Below are 6,102 nucleotides of genomic sequence, written 5' to 3' on the forward strand. Positions count from 1 at the left end.
AAGGCAGGAAGATTTGTTTGTTATGACCAGATATTCAGCAGTTATGGCCATTGCATGTAACTTCTAAGTACTGTAGTCTCTGAGTGTTGGGGGTGGCAGAGGTGGAGGTGCTGTGTTTCCAACCTGGTAAACCCTTCATAGTACTCAGTTATGTATCGCTCAGTAAACATTACACTTACTTAAAAAGAAAAAAAGAAAGAGGGAGGCCCAGGCTACCCATCCAGTGGCACTGCAGTGGGTGGGTGGGGCCTCCCTCTGTAAGGTGATTGATCTGGACCCTCCCTCCCCTCCATGGATTGCCCCAGAGAGGGAGGCCCAAGCCACTGTCCAGCAACACTGTGGCAGGTGTGCAGGGCTGGTCAGTGACCACCCTGCAAAGAGAGGCTCAGGCCAGCCAAGCGATCACACCCCATGCCTGCCGCCTGCAGAATGAGGTGAGTGGGGGCAGGGGTAGGGGGGGCAGCACTGCACAGATGGCAAGCAGTGGCAGCAGTGGGGGCAGGACCAGCTGCCAGCAGCCGGGGAAGAGAATCCCTGATAGACTCTGATCTCGGGCCAGGCCTAGGGACTGGGTCCCTGATTGGGAGAGGTGCAGGCTGGGCTGAGGGACCCCCCCACACACACACCAGTGCATGAATTTTAGTGCATCTGGCCTCTAGTGTTTATATATAATTTCCAGAGGGAAATTGGTTGATTGGTTGGGAGTAGTTGGAGGTAGACAAAGGGAATACAAATGTATACATAAAGAGACTGCTTTGGGTAATAGGTGTACATTGGAGTGTGCAGATAATGTTTTATTGAGTTATGCACTCAAAATCTGCATGGCACTCCAATGAGTTCAATTAAAATTAATCTTATCTAATAATAGACAAACATGTAAATTGACCATCCCTCTGCTATACTCACCAGCCAATCAGGAGAGTATGCAAATTAACCCAACAAAGATGGCAGTTAATTTGCGTACATAGGGGCCCAGCGGCCTGGGTCCCGGGAACATCATCAGGCACCCAGGTCATTCCAAGGTAGAGCAGCCTAGGAAGGGCCTGAGCCAGGGGGCTCCTGAGCCTGCGATCAGAGCCAAGAGGCAGAGCCCACAATTGGAGGAAGAAGTGGGGGAGCTGACATTTGGAGGGAGCTGGGGGTCCCCTGCCCAGGCCCTGAGGCTTTAGGCCTGGGCAGGGGTTGAGCTAGGGATCAGTATGAACAACAGAGGAAACACCTTTTCTGACCTCTCATTGGCTAAGCTCCCTGTATGCCACTGGTAATATTCTTAGTAACCTGGGGAATAAAAATCCAAAAAGGTGATCTAGGGTTTTTCCACCACACTTCTTGAGAAAAAAAAGCAAGTCCACTGCTAGAGGGCTAAGAAATGTTATATCCTGTACTAGCCAGTTTGGCTCAGTGGATAGAGCCTCATCCTGCCAACCGCAGGGTCTGGGTTCAATTCTGACAAGTATATGTACCTAGGTTGCAGGATCCTCCCTGGCCAGGGCCCAGGTCAGGGCTCATGCAGGAGGCAACCAACCAAAGTGTTCCTCTCACTTTGATGTTTCTGTCTGTCTTTCCCTTTCTCTTCCACATTCTCTAAAAATCAATGGAAACATATCCTTAGGTGAGGATAAAAACAATAATAAAGAAAGAAATGTCATATCCTATGAAAGACACATCTTGAAAATGCCTAAAGAAAGTTGTCATTTTTTCATGGTGAAGGGACTGAGTCCGTGTTGATGAAAACACCTTGGTGGCTGCAGTGACTGGCAGTGGCTACAGCAGCAGGGTGATGGGCCTGGTGCCTTCCCCTGATCAACATGGTCACCTCCCACAAAGGGATGCCAGACTGTGGCTTAGGCTCGCTCCCCAAGGGGAGCAGGAAGCAGGCCTAAGCCTACAGTAGGACATCCCCTGAGGGCTCCCAGTATGTCAGAGGGGGAAGGCTGGACTGAGGGATCCCTCCCCCCCAAGTGCACGAATTTTGTGTACTGGGCCCCTGGTAACTAAATAAAACTTATGAATTGTTAAAAAATTCTATATCACATATCACAAGTATTACATCAACATGATCTATCATACTTTGTCATCATTTATTAAGCCATCAACTAACTACACTAATAAAAGAGAATCATGCAAATTAACCATCACTCCACCACTCTGTCACACCCACAAGCCATGTCCACCAGCCAATCAGGAGAGAGTATGCAAATTAACCTAACTAAGATGGTGGCAGCCATGGAGCTGGAACGAGCAAGAGGCTTGGGTTTCCCCCGGTGATGGAGGAAGCTAAGCTTCCCACCTGCCCTGACTGGCCCTGGGCTCCGCTCAAGGCTACAGAGTTTCAATTATAGAACATAAATAAATCCTAGATACCTGCTTCCAGCCTGCCTTGGCCTCCGCTCAAGGAGGCACTGAAAAAAATAAAATAAAAAAAGGAGAGGCTGGGAGCTTGGGTCTCTGGGGTGTGTGGCCAGCCTGAAAACAGCCATCAGCCCCTCACCCAGGCTATCCAGGCACTGCAGGAGGACTCCCACCCTATTCTGAGACACCCTTCAGGGCAAACCAGCGGGCCCTCACCCATGCACCAGGCCTCTATTCTATATAATAAAAGGGTAATATACAAATGGACCCTAACAGCAGGATGACTGATAATGACTGCTAACTGTGACACACTCTGATCACCAGGGGCAGATGCTCAATGCAGGAGCTGCCTCCAGGTGGTCAGTGCGATTCCACAGGGGGAGCTCTGCTCAGCCACAAGCCAGGCTGACAGCTGCCAGCCAGCACAGAGCTGGTGGCGGGAGCCTCTCCTGCCTCCTCAGCAGTGCTAAGGATGTCCAACTGCAGCTTAGGCCAGCTCCCCGCTGGCAAGTGGACATCCCCTGAGGGCTCCCAGGCTGCCAGAGGGATGTCTGACTGCCAGCTTAGGCCTGATCCTCAGGGGATCAGACCTAAGCCAGCAGCTGAACATCCCCCGAGGGGTCCCAGACTGCGAGAGGGCACAGTCCCGGCTGAGGGACCTCCCTGAGTGCACAAATTTTTGTGCACCGGGCCTCTAGTCAACTACATAAAACAACTTTGGTGTAAATTTACTAATAATATTCTTCAAAGAACCTAAGAAAAGAATATACTCTGAGGGGGACCAAAAATGTGAGAATATTTGCATATTTAGCAAGGAGGCCATTTCTTGGAAATACTAGCTTGTCTATATTAAAATAATAGCACTATATTCTTAGGCATCCAACCTAAATACAGACAGTGTTAATGCAAGTATTTTATTGCAAAATAAGTCAAAATGTATAAGTTTCTCTCTCTTTGGAAATAATTCATGAAGAACTATAATTATTTGTGTTGTTTGTTGGGCCACCAAAGTATATAAAAGTAGGCACCGTCATGTATCACCAATGGAGTGCATATTTTATCAGCCTGTATAGGAGGCAATTTGGCAAATTACTTTAAATGCCTTACAAGGTCATTAATTTTCATTGAATTCAGCAATATAATATTAAGGCAACTTTCTAAAATACTATACGTATAAGGAAAATCATCACAATTTTTAATTTAAAAAATCCAAATTCTAACACGTGATCATTGATAAAGTTATGGCAAAAGTGAGCAATAGATACTCTGATGATATTCTGATATTAAAAATAATCATAGTGAGAAAAATACAAAATGACATGAAAGTGTTCATTATACAATGATAAATGAAAAATAAAAGATATGAAAAATATGATAAGAGAATACTGAAAATATAGACGTCAAGGTTTTAGAGTAGATGATTTTGTGATACTTTATCTTTGCATTATCTAAGTTATTCATATTGAATGTTTATTACTTCAGTATTTAAAAATGTTTTAAAGTGTTAAAAAGAACAATATTTATGAAGAGTTTAAATGACATAGAGGATACTTATGATGTAAAATCAAATGAAGAAAGCAGGTTTGCACAATTTATAGACACAACATTACAATGATAAGAGTATCATTGTGCACCCTTAACTTGGAACAGCTGAGCAACACATCTTCTTCTCAGCCATTATTTCCCAGAGATAAGTGGGATGACTATAGGAAGACATTGACCTGGCTCTTAATACCAACAATAGGGCAACTACAGGAAGTTAATAAAATGGAGGCACTAAAAGTAAAGAACACAGAATCAAAGTCTAAGAAATAAACCTCCTGAAACCTCCAGTTGCGAATAAAAACTAAATGAGAAACACCCAAATTTTATTACTTGCAGATCTCCATAAAGAGGATGTCTGCATGGAAAATTCAAAAAATCAAAAGGTAGGTTTATGCTTTAGAACTTGGGGAATTATTATGTAATTTCTTATGACTTCATTTTTAAAAAATTATATAACTTGCACATGGACTAATGCATTTCCCTAAGATCTGAATACCTAAAAATAGTTTCCTAATGAACATAGCTTCAAAATATGGGATTTGGGAATGGCATCAGATCTTGAGAATCTATAGAAGGTTATCAAGCTACTTGATGAATGAGTCCTCAAAAAACTTATATAGCTTGCAACACATGACTCCTAAATGGTTACACATAACTACTGCATTTATGAGATATGAATTTGGAACATGAGGTACTGTGTTTAGGAAATACTTGTCTTCCCATCAAATGTGCTGGTACCCAACTATCATGTTGATACATGACCCTGCTTTAGTTCTTGCAAGTGCCTTTCCCCTGAAGACTCACTCCTCACCTATCTCAAGCCACTGTTCATAAATGACCTTGAAAGCCTTCCCCAACCTCTTCCAATTTACCTTACCCTCACACTCCCTGCTACAACCCCCATTCTACTCTGTTTCTATCAGTTTGATTTTTTTTTTTTTGAGATTTCACATGTAAGTGAAACATGAAGTTCTTTCTCTGGCTTGTTATATTTAGCACAATGACCTCCAGGTCCATTCATATTTTCTTTTTTTAAGTATATTTTTATTGATTTCAGAGGGGATGGGAAAGAGAGAGAGAGGTAGAAACATCAATGATGAGAGAGAACCATTGAGTGGCTGTCTCCTGCATTCACCCACTGGGATCAAGCCCGCAACCCAGACATGTGCCCTGACTGGGAATCAAACTGTGACCTCCTGGTTCATAGGTCAATGTTAAACTACTGAGCCATGCTATCTGGGCCATCCATATTTTTGCAAAGGGCAAGATTTACTTTGTTATTAAGGCTGATAATATTCCATTATACATAATCACATTTTATTTTATACATTTACATTCCCACAAACAATGTACAAGTATTATCTTTTATCCATATCCTTGCCAACATTTATTTTTTTTCTTTTTGATAATAGCCATCCTAAAAAGTGTTAGGTGATATTTAATTGGTATTAATGATTGATAAGGTTGAGCACCTTTTCATATACCTCTTTGCCATTGTACATGTTTTTAGAAAATGTCTATTCAAATAAAATTAAAAAACATTCATTCTGAAAACCAACATAAGACTAGTTGAATAATCTTATAATCAAGGATTTACAGAAACTGCATTGAGACTATATTAAACTGAGGGTCAGGAATGGAAAGCATCTAACATTAGCCTGAATCAGAACCCTCTCTAGGATCCCCAAACAAACCTATCAAGTCACCAGCTTCAGAAAACATCAGAGCAGAATCCAGTAATTTCACAAATAGCATATCAAAAGAGAAATTGTAGCAGGCACTAAACTCTGCTGAGGCAAATTCTTTTTTATTTTTTTCCATTTTTTCTTTCCCTTTTCTTTTTCCTCTTATTCTCCTTTCTTTGCATATTTATTTTCATTCTTTTTCTTCCTATTTTTTCTTATTATTTATTTTTTTGGTCTGAACAGCTATTTGCACACTGTGGTTGGCATTGAGCCTCTGAGTCAAAGGAGGTAAAGCATAAAATAAATGTTACTGGGGAAATTAGACAGGTATTGTTGTGATGTACCCCGCAAATCACAGAAGGATGCCTCAAGAAGTCGAATTAGGAGAAACCAAGATGGTGGCATAGGTAAACACCAGAGTTTGCTGCCTCAAACAACCACTTCAAAAATACAACTAAAAGACGGAATGGACATCATCCAGAACCACAGGAAGGCTGGCTGAGTGGAAATTCTACAACTA

The sequence above is a fragment of the Myotis davidii genome, unplaced genomic scaffold (assembly GCF_000327345.1).
Source record: "Myotis davidii unplaced genomic scaffold, ASM32734v1 scaffold1242, whole genome shotgun sequence".
Classification (NCBI taxonomy): domain Eukaryota; kingdom Metazoa; phylum Chordata; class Mammalia; order Chiroptera; family Vespertilionidae; genus Myotis; species Myotis davidii.